This window comes from Triticum urartu, chromosome 1, assembly GCF_003073215.2.
Source record: "Triticum urartu cultivar G1812 chromosome 1, Tu2.1, whole genome shotgun sequence".
Classification (NCBI taxonomy): Eukaryota; Viridiplantae; Streptophyta; class Magnoliopsida; order Poales; family Poaceae; genus Triticum; species Triticum urartu.
In genome coordinates, this window is record NC_053022.1 from 401,637,003 (window position 1) to 401,658,659 (window position 21,657).

Genomic DNA, 21,657 nt, shown 5'->3' on the forward strand with positions numbered 1-21,657 from the left:
AGACATGATCAACCTTGTTAGTGGATTCTTTTTGATGAGCATGAGATTGATGAATTTAGAAAGCACAACCTTCTGTACCCTCTTTTTACTTTCTATTCTTTATATTAAGTAAAGCAAAAATAGTATTTTTTGTCTGTTTTCTGAATTATCCATGCAATAAAAAATACCCCGAAAATAAAAGTTCTCCAAATGCCCTGAAAATTAAATATGATTTTTTCTAGAATATTTGAGAATATATGGCACTGAGAACACAGCAGGGGGAGCAGGCATGTGCCCATGAGGGTGGAGGGCGTGCCCCCTGCCTCATGGACCCCACATGGGTCCCCTCCACTTATTCCAGCCACCACACACTCCTTCTTCCTCCCAAAAAAATCACCAACCAGCTCAAACCCGAGTTCTTGCTCATCTTGCTGCCACTTTCAATCTCCTTGCTCAAAGCTCCATTCACAAAACTGCTTTGGGGGATTGTTCTTTGGTATGTGACTCCTCCAATGGTCCAATTAGTTTTTGTTCTAGTGATTTATTCATTGCAAATTTTTGCTGCTTAGGTGACCTTGTTCTTGAGCTCGCATGTCAAATTTATGTGGTCAAAAGTAGTTTTAATGCATGATATAGCCTCTAGGCACTTGTAGGAGTAGTTGCTATCAATCTTGTTGAGTTTGGTTCACTTTTATTTTTGAGTTACTAAAAATTTCAGAAATTTTTCAGAGGAAGAAATATGTTTAGGAAAATGTACCAAGGTGGTTCCTCAAGGAAGCAAGGACCCAGGCCCGCAATACGCGAGCCGGACAATGAACTACCAAGAGATGCTCAAGTGCGTCCTTGTGAATGGCCCTCAGAGGACTTCATGGTTCAGGCAGGGATTAAGGAGGAATTTGAAGCATATGCACGTAATGCCGATCTTGAGAGCTTCGTGGTAGATAAGTGCCGTCAATACCTCTATTTAACTGATTTATTTGTGATAAGGTTTAAATTTACATCATCATGCAATTCTCAAATTGTCCTATTTGATCTTTACGATAAATCTATACCATGGACTTAGAAGATTTTAATACTGCTTGTAAACTCGCACAGTGGGGTAATGTTAGTGAACCTCGCAAATGTGAATATAAAGACTTTCTTGCTAGTATAACTTTGGGGGAATCTAGGGAAACCACGCAAGCTACCATAGGGAGCATTCATTTTCCTGCAATACATTATTTTGCTCTCTTCATAGGTAGATGCATAAATGGTAAGGATGAGGCATGCCACCTGTGTGTTCCAGATCTTAGTGTTCTCAAGAGTGCTGTATTAGGAGATAGACAATATAACTTGGGGACCATTGTTGCACGTAGGTTGCATAATAATAGTATTGATGGAGATTTCTTTGGTAGAATTTATGCAACCCGTTTAGCTGATTTTCTTGAGATACCCATACGTGGAGATGATATTGAGTTACCTCCTGCTTATTTAGATTATAATGCCATGGTTCGTCATCAGTTTGTTGAGAGGAACAATTAGTTCCTCCAGTACCGACTAATCTTGGACAGACGACGCACCTATCACGTCGCTCTCCCTGCTCCTGCTTTCTTTCACTTTCATGCAATAGGGAGATATGTTATAACCAGGGAGGAGGCGACCGAGTGCGAGAGGAGGGCGGAGGCAGCTCGCCTCCAAGCTGCAGCTCAGTACGACCCCAACTACAACTTTGCTCCATGGGCATAGATCAACTTAGGCCAAAAGCCTAAGCTTGGGGGAGTACGTATCTCTCACCGACATTACATGCATGTTCACACACTCATGCCAGTTGTCGGTGCTCATACTTTTTCATTGTATCATCCATGCTAGTTTGTTTTCTTTTTAAGATTTCTTCTTGTGTGTTTGAAAAACCTTAAGAAAAACAAAAAAATTAGCTATAGCTTTTAATTAGCTTACTTTTCATGCCTGTACTAGTAGTAATTAAAAGAAAACCCAAAAAGATTTCTCGTTCTTCTTTTGCTTGTTGGGAGCTTTCCCGTGTAAATAGTTTTGTTTTATTTCTTTCCTTTGGGGGTCGAGAGGAGAAGACCATAATGAAAATGTTAAGTGGCTCTCATACGCATTATTGTTATTCTTACAAAGAGCCCATGTTACTTTGTCTTCTCTCTTGAATTGAATTCTTGCAGATTCCAGCTTAGTCCAATGCACGTGCACTATTATTATTATCCACACCATTCGGTCGTGCAAGTGAAAGGCAATAATGATGATATATGATGAACTGATTGAGATGAGGAAAGCTGGTATGAACCCGACCTCTCTTGTTTTTATAAATATGATTAGTCCATCGTTCCCGATTCAGCCTATTATGCATGAAACATGTTTGCAATGACAATTAGAGATTATAGTTGCTTATGCCATGCTTAATTAGCTAGGAGTTTATAATGGTTTACCTTATGTGCCAACATGCTATTAAAATGGTTGTGATGTGGTATGATAGGGTGGTATCCTCCTTTGAACGATCCGAGTGGTTTGACTTGGCACATGTTCACGCATGTAGTTGAAACAAAATCAACATAGCCTCTATGATGTTTATGTTCATGGTGAATTATATCCTACTCTTGCTTGCATTCGGTGTTGATTAATTTTAATGCATGTTCATGACTGTTGTCGCTCTCTAGCTGGTCGCTTCCTAGTCTTTTTCTAGCCTTCACTTGTACTAAGCAGGAATACTGCTTGTGCATCCAACTCCATAAACTCCAAAGTTATTCCATATGAGTCCACCATACCTACCTATATACAACATCTACCTGCCGTTCCAAGTAAATTTGTATGTGCCAAACTCTAAACCTTCAAATAAACATTCTGTTTTGTATTCTCGAATAGCCTATGTATCAACTAGGGCTGTCTGTATCCTCCATGCTAGGCGGGTTATTCTTAAGAGGAGTGGACTCCGCTCCTCACTCATGAGAAAATGGCTGGTCACCGGGATGCCCAGTCCCATGCTCAAATCAAATCAAAATAGTTGCAAACAGAACTCCCCGAAGATTGTTGTTAGTTGGAGGCACCCGTTGTTTCGGGCAAGCCATGGATTCATGCTTGTTGGTGGTGGTGGTGGGGGGTATAAACTTTACCATTCTGCTTGGGAACCGCCTATAATGTGTGTAGCATGGAAGATATCAAGATCTCTCGATTGTTATATTGACAATGAAAGTATACCGCTCAAAATATTATTCATCTCTATTTCAAAACCGAGCTCTGGCACCTCTACAAATCCCTGCTTCCCTCTGTGAAGGGCCTATCCATTTACTTTTATGTTGAGTCATCATCCTCTTATTGAAAAGCACCAGTTGGAGAGCACCACTGTCATTTGCATCCATTATTGTTAGTTTACATTGAGTATGACTTGACTGGATCTCTTTTACCATGAATTACAATGTCTAGTCAGTCCTTGATCCTTAAAGGTGATCTGCATTTATGTTTTGCGGTCTCAGAAAGGGCTAGCGAGATACCATCTTATTATATCATATTATGATTGTTTTGAGAAAGTGTTGTCATCCGAGATTTATTATTATTGCTCACTAGTTGATTATGCCATTGATATGAGTAAAGATGAGACCTAAGTGTTATTGTGAATATGGTTATTTCATAATCTTTGCTGAAAACTTGAATGCTCGCTTTACATATTTACAACAACAAGACCACACAGAGTTTGTAAAAGTTTTTCTTTATCACTTTCAGTTTGTCAACTGAATTGCTTGAGGACAAGCAAAGGTTTAAGCTTGGGGGAGTTGATACGTCTCCATCGTATCTACTATTCCAAACACTTTTGCCCTTGTTTTGGACTCTAACTTGCATGATTTGAATGGAACTAACCCAGACTGACGCTGTTTTCAGCAGAATTGCCATGGTGTAATTTTTATGCAGAAATGAAAGTTCTCGGAATGACCTGAAAAACAACGGAGATTATTTTTGGAAGATATAAAAAATACTGGAAGAAGAATCCACATCAGGGGGGCCACACCCTGTCCACGAGGGTGGGGGCGCGCCTACCCCCCTTGGCGCGCCCCTGCCTCGTGGGCCCCCTGACGCTCCACCGACCTCAACTCCAACTCCATATATTCACTTTCAAGGAGAAAAAAATCAGTGAGAAGGATTCATCGCATTTTATGATATGGAGCCACCGCCAAGCCCTAAACTCTCTCGGGAGGGCAGATCTGGAGTCCGTTCGGGGCTCCGAAGAGGGGAATCCGTCGCCATCGTCATCATCAACCTTCCTCCATCACCAATTTCATGATGCTCACCATCGTGCGTGAGTAATTCCATCGTAGGCTTGCTGGACAATGATGGGTTGGATGAGATTTATCATGTAATCGAGTTAGTTTTGTTAGCGTTTGATCCCTAGTATCCACTATGTTATGATATTGATGTTGCTATGACTTTGCTATGCTTAATGCTTGTCACTAGGGCCCAAGTGCCAGGATTTCAGATCTGAACCTATTATGTTTTCATGAATATAGGTGAGTTCTTGATTCCCCCCTGGGCGCGCCCTCCACCCTCGTGGCTCCCCTGACGTATTTGTTCCTCCTATATATACCAATATACCCTAAAACCACCGGGGAGCAGAATAGGTCGGGAGTTCCGCCGCCAGAAGCCTCCGTAGCCAACGAAAACCAATCTAGATCCGTTCCGGCACCCTGCCGGAGGGGGGAATCCCTCTCCGGTGGCCATCGTCATCATCCCGGTGCTCTCCGTGACGAGGAGGGAGTAGTTCTCCCTCGGGGCTGAGGGTATGTACTAGTAGCTATGTGTTTGATCTCTCTCTCTCTCTCTCTCTCTCGTGTTCTTGAGGTGGTACGATCTTGATGTATCGCGAGCTTTGCTATTATAGTTGGATCTTATGATGTTTCTCCCCCTCTACTCTCTTGTAATGGATTGAGTTTTCCCTTTGAAGTTATCTTATCGGATTGAGTCTTTAAGGATTTGAGAACACTTGATGTATGTCTTGCGTGGGAAACCCGTGGTGACAATGGGGTATTCTATTGATCCACTTGATGTATGTTTTGGTGATCAACTTGCGGGTTCCGTGACCTTGGGAATCTATGCATAGGGGTTGGCACATGTTTTCGTCTTGACTCTCCGGTAGAAACTTTGGGGCACTCTTTGAAGTACTTTGTGTTGGGTTGAATAGATAAATCTGAGATTGTGTGATGCATATCGTATAATCGTACCCACGGATAGTTGAGGTGACATTGGAGTATCAAGGTGACATTAGGGTTTTGGTTGATTTGTGTCTTAAGCTGTTATTCTAGTACGAACTCTAGGGCTGTTTGTGACACTTATAGGAATAGCCCAATGGATTGATTGGAAAGAATAACTTTGATGTGGTTTCATACCCTACCACAATCTCTTCGTTTGTTCTCTGCTATTAGTGACTTTGGAGTGACTCTTTGTTGCATGTTGAGGGATAGTTATATGATCCAATTATGTTATTATTGTTGAGAGGACTTGCACTAGTGAAAGTATGAACCCTAGGCCTTGTTTCAATGCATTGCAATACTGTTTGTGCTCACTTTTACCATTAGTTACCTGATAACCCACAAGTATAGGGGATCGCAACAGTTTTCGAGGGTAGAGTATTCAACCCAAATTTATTGATTCGACACAAGGGGAGCCAAAGAATATTCTCAAGTATTAGCAGCCGAGTTGTCAATTCAACCACACCTAGAAACTTAATATCTCCAGCAAAGTGTTTAGTAGCAAAGTAATATGATAGTAGTGGTAACGGTAGCAAAAGGTAATGATGGCAAAAGTAATGTTTTTGGTATTTTGTAGTGATGATAGCAATAACAACAGAAAAGTAAATAAGTGAAGAACAATATATGGAAAGCTTGTAGGCAATGGATCGGTGATAGAGAATTATGCCGGATGCGGTTCATCATGTAACAGTCATAACTTAGGGTGACACAGAACTAGCTCCAATTCATCAATGTAACGTAGGCATGTATTCCGAATATAGTCATACATGCTTATGGAAAAGAACTTGCATGACATCTTTTGTCCTACCCTCCCGTGGCATCGGGGTCCTAGCGGAAACTAAGGGATATTAAGGCCTCCTTTTAATAGAGTGCCGGACCAAAGCATTAACACATAGTGAATACATGAACTCCTCAAACTACGGTCATCACCGGTAAGTATCCCGATTATTGTCACTTCGGGGTTAACGGATCATAACACATAATAGGTGACTATAGATTTGTAAGATAGGATCAAGAACTCTCATATATTGATGAAAACATAATAGGTTCAGATCTGAAATCATGGCACTCGGGCCCTAGTGACAAGCATTAAGCATAGCAAAGTCATAGCAACATCAATCTCAGAACATAGTGGACACTAGGGATCAAACCCTAACAAAACAAACTCGGTTACATGATAAATCTCATCCAACCCATCACCGTCCAGCAAGCCTACGATGAAATTACTCACGCACGGCGGTGAGCATCATGAAATTGGTGATGGAGGAAGGATGATGATGACGATGGCGACGGATTCCCCTCTCCGGAGCCCCGAACGGACTCCAGACCAGCCCTCCCGAGAGGTTTTAGGGCTTGGCGGCGGCTCCGTATCATAAAACGCCATGAATCCTTCTCTCTGATTTTTTTATCCGCGGAAGAAAATATATAGAGTTAGAGTTGAGGTCGGAGGGGCTCCAGGGGGCCCACGAGGTAGGGGGCGTGCCCTTGGGGGGGGGGGCAGGAGCGCCCCCCACACTCCTAGCTAGGGTGTGGGCCCCTGGTCTTCATCTTTTGCAAGGATTTTTTTATTATTTTCGAAAAGATGTTCCGTGAAGTTTCAGGTCATTCCGAGAACTTTTGTTTCTGCACATAAATAACACAATGACAATTCTGCTGAAAACAGCGTCAGTCCAGGTTAGTTCCATTCAAATCATGCAAGTTAGTGTCCAAAACAAGGGCAAAAGTATTTGGAAAAGTAGATACAATGGAGACGTATCAACTCCCCCGAGCTTAAACCTTTGCTTGTCCTCAAGTAATTCAGTTGATAAACTGAAAGTGATAAAGACAAACTTTTACAAACTATGTTTGCTCTTGTTGTCGTAAATATGTAAAGCCAGCATTCAAGTTTTCAGCAAAGATTATGAACTAACCACATTCACAATAACGCATAGGTCTCATGTTTACTCATATCAATGGCATAATCAACTAGCGAGCAATAATAATAAATCTCGGATGACAACACTTTCTCAAAACAATCATAATATGATATGACAAGATGGTATCTCACTAGCCCTTTCTGAGACCGCAAAATATAAATGCAGAGCACCTTTAAATATCAAGGACTGACTAGACATTGTAATTCATGGTAAAAGAGATCCAGTCAAGTCATACTCAATGTAAACTAACAGTAATGAATGCAAATGATGACTCAACATAAAAGTAAATAGATAGGCCCTTTGCAGAGGGAAGCATGGATTTGTAGAGGTGCCAGAGCTCGGTTTTGAAATAGAGGTGAATAATATTTTGAGCGGTATACTTTCATTGTCAACATAACAACCAAGAGATGGCGATATCTTCCATGCTACACACATTATAGGCGGTTCCCAAACAGAATGGTAAAGTTTATACTCCCCCTCCACCAACAAGCATCAATCCATGGCTTGCTCGAAACAATGAGTGCCTCCAACTAACAAGAGTCCCAGGGGGAGTTTTGTTTGCAATTATTTTGATTTAGTTTGCATAAAGCATGGAACTGGGCATCCCGGTGACCAGCCATTTTCTCATGAGTGAGGAGCAGAGTCGACTCCTCTTGAGAATAACCCGCCTAGCATGGAAGATACAGACAGACCTAGTTGATACATGAGCTATTCGAGCATACAAAACAGGATATTTATTTGAAGGTTTAGAGTTTGGCACATACAAATTTACTTGGAACGATAGGTAGATAACGTATATAGGTAGATATGGTGGACTCATATGGAATAACTTTGGGGTTTATGGTATTGGATGCACAAGCAGTATTCCCGCTTAATACAGGTGAAGGCTAGAAAAAGACTGGGAAGCGACCAACTAGAGAGCGACAACCATCATGAACATGCATTAAAATTAATCAACACTTAATGCAAGCATGAGTAGGATATAATCCAGCATGAACATAAATATCCTGAAGGCTATGTTGATTTTGTTTCAACTACATGTGTGAACATGTGCCAAGTCAAGTCACTTAAATCATTCAGAGGAGGATACCACCCTATCATACCACATCACAACCATTTTAATAGCATGTTAGCACGCAAGGTAAACCATTATAAGCTCCTAGCTAATCAAGCATGGCACAAGAAACTATGATCTCTTCTTGTCATTGCAAACATGTTTATTCATAATAGGCTGAATCAGGAACGATGAACTAATCATATTTACAAAAACAAGAGAGGTCGAGTTCATACCAGCTTTTCTCATCTCAGTCAGTCCATCATATATCGTCATAATTGCCTTTCACTTGCACGACCGAATAGTGTGAATAAATAATAATAGTGCACGTGCATTGGACTAAGCTGGAATTTGCAAACATTCAATAAACAGGAGAAGACAAGACAATATGGGCTCTTTTGTCAGATCAAAAATAATGCATATAAGAGCCACTTCAACAACTTAATCATGGTCTTCTCCTATCGACCCCCAAAGAAAAGAAATAAAACTATTTACACGGGAAAGCTCCCAACAAGCAAAAACAAGAACAGGAAATATTTTTGGGTTTTCTTTTTAATTACTACTACAAGCATGGAAAGTAAACTAATTAAAAGCTACAACTATTTTTTTGGTTTTTCTTAAGGTTTATTAAACACACAAGAAGAAAGCATAAAAAGGGAAATAAACTAGCATGGATGATACAATGAAAAAGTATGTGCACCGACATCTAGCAATGAGTGTGTGAACATGAATGTAATGTCGGTGAGAAATACGTACTCCCCCAAGCTTAGGATTTTGGCCTAAGTTGGTCTATGGCCACGGTTGGCCTGGCGAATATCCATAGTAAAAGTTGGGGTCGTACTGAGATGCAGCGGCTATCACCTCCTGAGCTGCAGTGTGCCGACGAGCGGCCTCCGCCCTCCTCTCGTACTCATCTGCCTCCTCTCTGGTAATAACATACACTACAAAAAAAATACACTCCGTGATGATACGTGTTTGTCAAAGTAGGTCGCGTTTTCTGTCATGCATGTACATCCATGACAAATTTATGACAGAATCAAGATAGCCATACCTGTGCTATCGTAGAAGTGTTCCATGACATTGCCAAAATTATCATCACGGAAGTGTCCACTTCCATGACGATAAATCGCGCATCACGAAGTGCTTTCATCAAGGGTGACCGGCACGTGGCATCCACCGTAACGGAATGCCGTTAAGCTATCGGGTCGGATTTTGGATCCGATAACCCGTTAACAGCCACGACCAATGCCGATTTTCCACGTGTAAAATTCTCATTGGCTGACGGATCCACGCGTCAGCTCCGCGTTGGCACAGGTGTCACTCATCCAACGGTCGAGATGGGCCTATGATATGTTGACACGTGGACCAGCCCAAAAGTGGCCCACAAAGTTAAATGGGCCAGCCCAACTGAAGGCCCATAAGATTTAGCGGACCATAATGGGCCGGCCCAGATAAAGGCCCACAAAATTGAGCGGACCATAATGGGCCGGCCCAGCTAAAGGCCCACACGATTTTGCAGACCATAATGGGCTGGCCCAGCTAAAGGCCCACAAGATTTTGCGGACCACAATGGGCCGGCCCGGCTAAAGGCCCACAAGATTTTGCAGACAATAATGGGCCGGCCGAGCTAAAGGCCCAACATTCTTTGTCAAATCGGCCCGTCAACGGCCTGTCCTAAACTTGTCATCAACGCGGCCCATGGTCACTTCTGGCCCGTTAACAGACCACTAAGTAATTGGGCCGAATTACGGCCCGGTGTATTTCCGGCCTGTTAAAGGTCCGGCTTCATTTGGGCCCATTTATAGGCCATCAAAACTTTCGGCCCATAAACGACCGTGAAGGATTTGGGTCATATTCGGCCATGTCTGACATTCGGCCTGTTAGAGGCCCACTATTGCTTTGGGCCACTTTCGGCCTGTTGTCATTTTCGGCCTGTTAATGCCGGACGTAAACCATGGGCCATATGTGGCCCAACGTCATATTGGGCCCATTAACAGCCCATATAAAAATGACGATAATCTAGCCCGACCGAAGTTCCGGCCTGTTAAAGGCCCGTGTATTAGGTCGGCACATTTACGGCCCGTCCGAATTTCGGCCTCTCAAAGATCCGCATCGTAAATGGGCCACCATTTCAGCCTACTAAGTCCAGTGGGTTATCTGGCACAATCAGGGCCCAATCTCACTTCGGTCTATTAAAGGCCCATGTTTTTATGGGCTTGATATATTTACACCTGTAAACGGCCTATTTTTACTGAAGGCCCAAATTATGTCTAGGCCTGTTAAAGGCCCACTATGGGCACAGGACTACCAGAAAAATATGAAAGCTTATGCTGATTTAGGCCCAGATATTTTTAGTGGGCTACATGCCAATTTTGGCCCGTAATCGTTTTTAGCCCAATTGGAATGGGCCCGACGAATGCTGGCATGTTGGGCTCCTACGAAGCTTTCGGCCGAATACATTTGCCGGGGTACTGATCCACGGGCACCTATGGGACCGGCGGACCGAGTCCCTTTCGGTTCGGCGGGGGCGGAGGTCGCACAAAGAGTAGATCGAGGCAAAACACACGAGCGATTTACCCAGGTTCGGGCCGCACGGATGCGTAAAACCCTACTCCTGCTTTGTGGTTTGTATTGAGTTCTTGCTCGGGAGCGCGGAGTGCTACAGTACACACCAGCAGCTAACGAGACCGAGCGTGAGTGTTCGAACCCCCCTCTACGTTGCGCATGGGCCTCCTTTTATGTGCTCAAGGGGTCACCGACAGGTGGCAACGGAGGCAAAGGGTAAAAATGGAAAGGTGCTGTGGTAGGTACAGCTACCTGCTACAGTGTATCATACCTAACCCTGACGGCAGGGGGCAAGGGCATTAAATGCCCCTCTGTGTCGCCTAAACAGTGCAAAAGGGATCATCAGGGATGCCAACGCTCGCCACGATGGCAATCTTGTCAGCGCCGCTTGCCACCGCGCACCGCTGGCTGCACAGCCTCCCGCCACGCACGCCTGGAAGGGTCCCAGAGTGACACGTTGGTGGATGTGCTGGAGCGCGGGCACAGAGTGGTGGCTTGCTGCGGCAAGCGCCTTGCCGCGGTCGTTGTCTTGTCGCATCCGGGAGCTTGTCGCTCACCGGGCCTTGCCGGGGCGCGTGGCGCGTCGCGGCAAGTTCCTTGAGGTGCCTTGGTTGGCCTTCCCGGCAAGCTCCTCTTGCCGGGGTCTTGAGATGCCTTGGTTGGATACTTTGTTCTTGAATGGCTCCAAAGTAACAACGGAGGACCTTGGCGGTCACCCGGCAAGCCTTGCCGCGAGATGCTGCGACTGCCCGTGCACAAGTTGGGGATACTAGGGTACCCCTACTCTAGTACACCGACAACATTACTAAGATAAACCTACACTATACAAAAATAGCGTCGTAATTACTGCAGCCTGAGGCAGCATCATAAATGTTGTATCACAACAAAATAAATTCCAACCATACAACAAAAGGCCTATTGGCATAAAGTTTACAGTCCTTCCAGATGAAAGCACCATCAGATGTATGGAAGCACAGATCATTTTCCCTGAGTGCTAATGTTTCAGGCTATAGAATCTGATGGAGCGGCACGATCTCCACCTTTTTCCGCCATTGCTCTTGAACAACAAAGCGAATGTCTGATAGTCTGGTTTCAAAACCATTCATATCTTGACGACATTTCTCAACCACTATTCTTTTTTCCGAAACAACGTCCATTAGGGATTGGACTTGTGTCTGGAGCACAGATATATCACTCTGTCTAGCAGGAAGATTTTGTTCAATAGGTGATTCGGATGAGGTTACCTTGACAACCAACCCAGAATTACGCAGGAAGGTGCTTTTTGCACTGTTAGTGGAGAGATACTGACGCACTGCAGCAAGAGGTGACATTATGCCTGTAGTAGCCTCGTCACCTTCAGGTGGTTGTGGCTGTTCAATCATTTTTTCCATAGCTTCCTGAAAGTTTGAACTTGTAGATTAGTGTACCAGATAAGTTACTAATGAGACAAAAACAAACAAAGTAGGTTAAACGTTTATACATCACTTATTTTGGTGAACTACTGTAATACATTAGCATGTATTGTAGTGCCAACTACATAATAAAATCACTTTCGGAACATATGTCCATGTAGCATGCCTACTGTATTGTCTATTTCCTCACATTCGTTGACATCTAAGGATAAAGAGACATGGTTTAAAGTAGGATGAACATAGTATGACATCATTCATATCATGGGCAAACATATATAAAACAAACAGGCTATTTTATCATTGTGTGCGCACGTGAACATAACAACTAGATTACAGATCAAGACCAAAAGAATATCCTTCATCTCTTTTAAACCATGTAAGGTGAAATGATATGTTAAGACAATGGGAATAAAAGTGAACAGAGTAACTGACATTGGCTGCAAACCAAGTAGTTAAATGAACACATCACACTACCAATCAGTTCAAGGCAGGAGGAGTAAGGACTTACAATAGCGGCTTGAACTGGTGTGCTCATGCCCTTCATCTTGCTGGTGTGGCAATCCTTAAAGATTTGCACTGCATTCAGTTCAGGTTCTTTTTGGTCCGCACGGGCTTTCCTTTGTATTTGGAACAAGTCAATAGAGATACGATAATATGGCACAAAAATAGAAGGAAGTAGAAACTATTTACAAGAGCCTCGTAGTGTGCAATATAGCTATGAGATCCTGTTGTCTGTTGGAATTTCACTTTAGAACAGTTGGTTTTTTTTCCTAAAACAGTTAGCCTAGAAGAAGATACACTTGTAAGGCACATACATAAATACAAGTTCAATATGTGGTCTGATCAAATACATATAGCTTACCTGATACTTTGGATCAGACCAGTGTTTAATGAGGGTTGTCCAGTCTTCATCTGTAATATATTCCACTGGAGATGTTTGGGCGATTTCATTGTTAGCCTTGCCTTCAAAGTGAGATTTTCTAAGGTGGTACCGATATTGTCGCAGAGCAGACTGAAAAACATGAGTGCATGCTTGTTTAGTTGCATCATCTTTCGGATCCAACTTGAACCTCATCTGTTGAAAAAAGAATGTGAGTCTTATTAGGAGGAAGCTAGAAAGTATGGGACAGAGCAAGACAATATTACTAATTGCGATGAATAACATTACTTACGAATAAATGATCAAGGAAGGTGTTAAACTGGGTATTGTCTTTCTCATTCCTGTACTGGATCCACGTTGGGAGGACACGTGCATGACATCTACCGACAACTGCTGCCTCTGATACTAACTTGGCTAACTCTGTAGCATCACGTGCCCTTTTTAAACCTACCTCAAAATGGATCTCCATTCTTCCTCCTTTAGATTTTGTTAATCTGTCAAGCATTATCCCTGATGTCTGTTTCCGCTTGCGCCGTGGTGCTAGTTCAACAACGAATATGGAAAGTGTTAGTGTACATCAAACTGTGAGAGTACATATAAAGGAGCATGCAACTGCAACTTGACTCAGTCAGGTACCATCTTGGTGTTGATGCTCATGAGGTTCATCTGATCTTGCCAAGTCCTGTTGTGTCAGCAGTGCTTCGGAAGTAGTGTTAGGTGTGAAGGCAGATTGGGAACTGGCCAGTTCTGGAGCAAACGAACGAGTAACTGGTTGAGATGCTGGTACAGTTGAAGCGGATGCTGCAGCTGGTGGAGCAGGTGATACTGTGTTTGTAGATTTAGCCGGTGGACTTGGACCTTCTACTGCACTATAAGTACCAACAGAATCTCGACGATGGAACCTTTTCCGTTTCACCCGACGAGTAACAGCACTCCCTACTATATTATTTTCCTTGCTGTTTTTTGACTTTGCCATGTCAAGCTGTACCCACAACACAAAAGAATAAAATCACTCTTCAGAACTCATTGATGCATGATACAGACAAGCAATACTTTGATGTAAGACAACCGTATGAGGATGGAATATGTACGAAAAACAGGACGGCATGACATATTCACAGCTACGATGTGCAAACTAAGCTGAAGGATTTTCAAGAAAATAGAAGTAACGCAAGCTAGAAACCATATGAAACATGCAACCAATATTACTCTGCCAAGTTAAAAGTGTCTTTTCATAAGTGGCAATTCGAAAAAATTAGAAGCAGTACAACATAGAAATCAATGCAAGATGCAACCACTATCGAACTGCCATGTTAAAAGCGTCCAATCATGAGTGACTGATGTGGGATACACAACAGCAGTACTTTGATGTAAGAACATGGTATGCTAGATAGATGCAGTGTATTCTAGACATAGAAAGCCATGTTATATGCACATGTATAACGTATAAACTCAGCAGGTGCAATTTAATCAAAATAGAAGAAATACATCCTAGACAACATATGCAACATGAAACCAATTATCACACTGTCAACTTAGAGCAAGCACCTGCGATGGTGGAGTACGGGAGATGAACTCATCATGTAGACTTGGGACTTTAACTTCATTAGCAGTAGCAGTGGCAAATCTAGAGAGTCTCCGTTTGCGTCGGTGCGGAGGACCACCAACATCCCCTAACTTACTCTTTTCCTTCCTATTTTCTGATATTGCCCTATGAAGTCAAAACCACAAGAAGATGAATAAAATTAGCTCTGCATAACTGGTTGATGCATGATACAGACGAACACTACTTTGATGTAAGGCAAGCGCAGGATAGGAGGATGGAATATATACAAAAAAGACAGCGTTTCATATTCACACGTACGATAGGAGGATGGAATATGTATGAAAAAACAGTAAGCGGAAGGCATTTCAACAAAATTAGAAGAAATGAAAGCTAGGCACCATATGAACATGCAACCAATATCACTCTATCAGGTAAAAAGTGTCTCATCGTAAGTGCCATTTCAAGAAATTAGAAGAAGTACAAGCTAGAAGACAATGCAATATGCAACCCACATCATAGTCCCAAGTTAAATGTGTCTTATGGGTAAGTGATCATTGCAGGTATAAGTTGTAAGCTATGCAGATGCAATTCAACATAATCAGAAGCAATACAAACTAGACATCATACGGAAAACGCAACCACGTATAACAGTTCCAAGTAAGAGCAAGCACCTGTGATGGTGGAGTAGGGGAGATGTGCTCATCATGTACACGTATGTTCTAGAAACAGGAACACGTGTCATATTCACAGGCATTATGTGCAAAGTAAGCAGATGCAATTCAAGATAGAAGCAATACAAGCTAGGCATCATACGCAACATGCAACCACATATAATAGTGTCAAGTTAGAGCAAGCACCTGTGATGGTGGAGTAGGGGAGATGTGCTCATCATCTACACAGCTACGTTGACTGTCCAGCCTTGTGTTGTCTTGCGAATCTTGTTGGGAGGATGGCGGAGTAGAATATGTAGAGACCCCTGTTTGAGTTGCTCCGAAGGACCACCATCATCCACTGCCGGACTAATTTCCTTCAGCTGTAATGATTTTGCATTGTGAAGTCAAACCGATAAGAAAAAGGAATAAAATTCGCTCTTCAGAACTCATTCATGCTTGATACTGACGAACACTACTCGGATGAAAGGCAAACACATAATGCGAGGATGGAATATGTATGAAAAATAGTATGGTGTGACATATTCACACCTATGATGTGGTAACTAAGCAGAAGGCATTTCAACAAATTAGAAGCACTGCAAGCTAGACACCATATGAAAGATGCAACCAATATCACTCTGCAAAGTTTAAACTGTATGGCGTCTCAACAAATTAGAAGCAGTACATGCTAGAATGCAAGACACAACCAATATTACAGTGGCGACTTAAAGGTGCCTTATCATAAGTGACTGATGCGGGATATGCAAGAATAGTAGTCTGATGTAGAAACAGGAACACATGTCATATTCACAGGCATTATGTGTAAAGTAAGCAAATGCAATTCAACAAAGTTAGAAGAAATACAAGCTAGACATCATACGCAACATGCAACCAAATATAATAGTGCCATGTTAGGGCAAGAACTTGTGATGGTGGAGTAGGGGAGATGTGCTCATCATCTACACAGCTACGTTGACAGTCTAGCCTTGCGTTGTCTAGCGAATCTTGTTGGGAGTATGGCGGAGTAGAATCTGTAGAGAACCTCCGTTTCAGTTGCTCGGAAGGACCGCCATCATCCAATGCCTTGCCAATTTCCTTCAGCTTTATTGGTTTTGCATTGTGAGGTCATACCGACAAGAAAAAGGAATATCATTCGCTCTTCAGAACTCATTCATGCATGATACTGACGAACACTACTCTGATGAAAGGCAAAGTCAAGATACGAGGATGGAATATGTACGAAAAAATGGACGGCTTGACATATTCACACCTATGATGTGGTAACTAAGCAGAAGGCACTTCAACAAATTAGAAACACTGCAAGACACCATATGGAAGGTGCAATCAATATCACTCTGCAAAGTTCAAACTGTCTCGTCATAGGTGGCGTTCATCAAACTAGAAGCAATACATGCTAGAAATCATATTCAAGACGCAAACCAATATCACACTGCCAACTTAAAGGTGTCCCGTCATAAGTGACCGATGCAGGATACATAAGAAGAGTAGTTTCATGTAAGAACATGGTGTGATAGACAGTTATAGTATGTACCAAAAATAGGAAAGCGTGTCATATTCACATGTATCATGTGTAAGCTAAGCAGATGCAGTTTACACTAATTAGGAGCAATACGAGCTAGACACCATATGCAATATGCAACTAGATATCACACTGTCAAGTTAGAGCAAGCACCTTGGATGGTGGAGTAGGGGAGCGGAGACTTGGACCTTGTAATGCACTATCAGTACAAGGAGAATCGGTACAGATGCTCCGTTTACGTTGCTGTGGAGGACCACCATCATCGCCTTCCTTACTCTTTTCCTTCCTCTTTCTTGATTTTGCCTTGTCAAGTCAAACCCACAAGAAAAAGGAATAAAATTTGCTCTTCAGAACTCATTGATGCATGATACTGACGAACACTACTTTCATGTAAGGTAGCCGCATGATAGCAGGATGGAATATGTATGAAAAACAGGACGGCGTGACATATTGACATGTATGATGTATAAAGTGTAAACTAAGCACAAGGTGCTTGAACTTGTTAGAATCGATGCAAGCTAGAAACCATATGAAAGATGAAACCAATATCACTCTACCAAATTAAAAGGGTGCCCTAACAAATGTATTTTACCAAATTAGAAGCAATACATGGCAACAAGCTAGAAATAATATGCAATATGCAACGAATAAAGGTGACTCATCGTAAGTGATTGATGCAGGATACAGAAGAGAGGTAGTTTCATATAAGAACAAGGTTAACAGATAGATATAGTGTGTACCAAAAATAGGAAGGCATGTCATATTCACATGTATATTGTGTAAACTAAGCAGATGCAATTTACCCTAATTAGAAGCATTACAAGCTAGACACCATATGCAACATGCAACCACATATCACACTGTGAAGTTAGAGCAAGCACCTGTGATGGTGGTGTAGGGGAAGTGCGGTCTTCAGGTACAGAGCTACGTTCAATATCTTCATTTAGGCTTGCTGTTTCTTGAGAATCATGTGGAGAGGATGAAATTGCATTCTTTATAAGAGTATTGCGTCACATATTAACCCACGCGCGTGACTGTCTCGTCATAAGCGATAGACGCAGGATACACAAGAACGGTAGTTTGATGTAAGAACATGGTGTGATAGGCAGATGTAGTATGTACCAAAAATAGGAGGGCGTGTCATATTCACATGTATAATGTGTAAGCTAAGGAGATGCAATTTAACAAATTAGGAGCATTGATGAGGGATACACAAGATAAGTAGTTTGATGTAAGAACATGTTTAATAGAAAGACGTAGTATATACCAAAAACAGGAAGGCATGTCATATTCACACGTATAATGTGTTAACTAAGCATATGCAATTTACCTAATTAGAAGCATTACAAGGTAGACACCATATGCAACATGCAACCACATATCACACTGCCAAGTAAGAGCAAGCACCTGCGATGGTGGTGTGGGGGAATTGCGACGATCAACTAGAGAGCTACGTTGACTATCTTCATTTAGCCTTGCTATTTCTTGAGAATCATGTGGGGAGGACGACACTGCACTCTTTAAACGAGTAGGGTGTCTCAGAGTAACCCACTCGGGTGACTATCTCATCATAAGTGATTGACGATGGATACAAAAGAGCATTAGTTTGATGTACAAACATGGTTAATAGACATATGTAGTATGTATCAAAAACAGGAAGGCATGTCATTATCAAAGTTATAATGTGTAAAGTAAGCAGATGCAATTTAACCAAATTGGAAGCAATACAAGCTAGACAACATATGCAACATGAAACCACATTTGACAGCGCGAAGTTAAAGCAAGCACCTGGGATGGTTGTGTGTGGCAATTGAGATCATCAACTGCAGAGCTACGTTTACTATCTCCAACTGCTGACACTGCACCCATTAGAGCGCTGAAATGCTTAGTGCTTATCTTCGAATTACACTGGAGCGACTTCTGTCTTCTCTTTTCTGCATTCATCAACACTGCGTCAGAGTCTGAAATACCCATGCATAGAAAAACAATAGTGTGAGTATGGGTGAAGTGTGTGAACAATTTGTACAGTGTAAAGGTAGCAGATAGCAGGTCGGTGTGAAATACATGATGGGAGACATATGATAGCTGTACAACATGCATGGCACACTAAATTACTACATGATTCTATGAAAATAACAGTCGACTGAAAGCAAATAGGCTAGTCCATTTTTTCTGCACCGTCCGATGTACAAAGAACAGGAAGATCGCCTTCCTCTACCTCCAACCAGTCAGTGTGGACGATCTTCCTCGAAATGCCAGTGACCACTGGCCCAGTATTCCTCCCCTGCCTGCGCCCTCCCCTCGACCTCACCGCACCGCCGTGCTTGGCACCGCCCCCCGGCCATCCATTCAAGCCCCGCCAACCTCCAGATCGGGCGCAAGCAGCTCCTGCGCCCCACACCCCTATGATAGACACCGATGCACCGCTTCCCCGTGGAACAGGCGGACTAGGTGCTCCGCGCGCCTAAGCGGGTGCTGCTTCTTTTAGTTGCGGTTCGACTGACCCTGAATTGAAATCCAGGCGGCCTACTGACCTCTAGCAAAGGTGAAATAGTAAAAGGGAGGAAACCTTGTGCATTTAGTATCACGAAGAAGATGCAGTAAGAAGCGCTCAACTAGTTTGTTTCGTAGGATGAATACAGTGTGAGCGGAGACGTAAGATTTGCATGAATAAGGGAAGAGGAGTACCTCTTTCTGCTAGCAGTTATGTGTCCTCCTTCTGTTTTTCTGACGATCTTCTTGTTGTTCGCCGGAAACCAGAAGTTGTGGAGGACGGTGCAGCCTTGGACGAACCCATGGCCAAGTTATTGAGTGTGGTGCGGTGGCCGTCTGTCGGTGGCGGGGAAGCAGATCCGAGGTGGCGAACGACGGCGTAGCAGGAACAGCTCCGGTGCGGTGGACGGTTGCGACAGTGGAGCCGCAGCAGTGAGGCGCAGGACGGCGTGGTCGGAGTGGTTCTAGTACGGTGCACGTTGGCGTCGGCGTCGTGGAGGCAGCTCTGCCTCGACTTCAGTTGCTAAGTCCTTGAGGGCGTTGCGGTTGTGGTTGCGTTGGACGACGACATCGGGGTACCGGCTCCGGCGTGATGGAGGAGGGCAGCGGTGGATTGGCCGCTATGGGGTGGAGGACGGAGGAGGCTAGGGTTTCGCGGCTAGTGGAGAGGGCGTCACGGAGTATGAATGGGGAAATGGAGGGAGGCGGGGAACTAAGGGGGAACAATGTTTCGGTTTGAGACGCGCTTGTTTGAAATTTGGGGAAAGTTACAAACTTTGCCCCCATCTAAAATTTCAGACATATTGCGGGTTGGGGGTAGGACAGTCATGTCAGGTGTCCCAAGTGTGGGCGGGATAGATTTCGGCCGAGCGCATGGGTAGGCGCCCATGGCGTATGAATGCTTCTCGAAGGCGGTTGAGAGTGGCATCTTGGTGAAGTTACATACCTACCCCAGTTTATACCTTCGGACATCGGGCCGATAGGCTACACGGGCCAGAGTCAGGACAGTAATTTCCTACCACCAAAACATTAGTCTCGCGCGGTTTCGGGTGACCAGAGGCCTATTTGGCACTTCGTTCAATATTTGGGAGCAGAAGCATTAACGTTTTCGGTTCTCTTGAATTGAAATTTCAGGATTTGTCAAACTTCAAAAATCTTTACTCTTGAAAATCCTAAAGCTACGATTATTTTGGAATGGAGGGGGGTACATTTGAATATACATTGTACACGAGTATATATTAAAAAATATGCAACTTACCTCAGTTCATGCATGGTTCCAGATATAATCTCCTTGGCTGCAAAAAAAAGTTAGATATGCGTATGAATATATATAGCATGTTCAAACTCACAACAAAGATTGATGCCCCCTTTTACACCTGATTTACAAATGCCATTATCTTGGGTTTAAATAGATGAATGCCCTTCCTATGAATTCGAATCTTCGAAACCCCCTTTATGTTGAATTCGACATGTATTCTATTTCGTAGCTAGCAATTTGGAATGTATCCATGCAAGTGACAAATGTATAAAGTGCTTCACACTAACAACATGGAGTGCACTAATTAATGTTTATATATGAATTGCAAAAGCATCCATTGCCTGTATTTCAAACCGCTCTCACTCTATGGATCGATAATATGAAATAAACACATGCACATGCTAGAATTCAATAGAGTATGGGTGTCTGATAGACCGATTATCGTCCATACGCAATTTGCAAAATTCATGATCTCATCCAAAAATAATAATGCGAGTTATATTTTATTTTAATGCATAGAACCGCCTTTTACACGTAGATGCACTATACCTCGCCCCATTCTCACAAACACGTTATATATCTCTCTATCTAACGCATAAGTGCACACACTTTATATGCATCGGCATTTCTCTTTCACACATGCTCACAATCTCTCTCAGGGTGTCGGGGTGTCTCACGCACATGCTCTCTCTGTTTCTCTCTCTCTCTCTCTCTCTCTCTCTTTCTGACTACTATGTACCACTCTTTTCACTAATCTCTGTTGGAAAACACTATTTCTCTCACATGCATATATACACATGCACGGTCTCTACTAGCCATCTATACGCACATATATGTGCCTACGTGTCTCCCGCACGCACATTATCTTTAGGCCTCTCTCGCACACATTGCCCCCCTCGACACACCTCTCTCTTAGTAGTTGGCAGATATGATTTCATCATATCATTCGGTAGGATATCCCTGGCTGTTAGGCTGGATGGTAATACGAGGCAAAGTTTTACCCTAGTTCGGATTGGACCCTTGTAGTTGAAGAAAGAGCATACTCCTGGTACTGTATATTAGTGATAGGGGTGTGTACAAAGTACACATGAATACCAGGCATTGTGCGTGTGTGTACACTATCGACG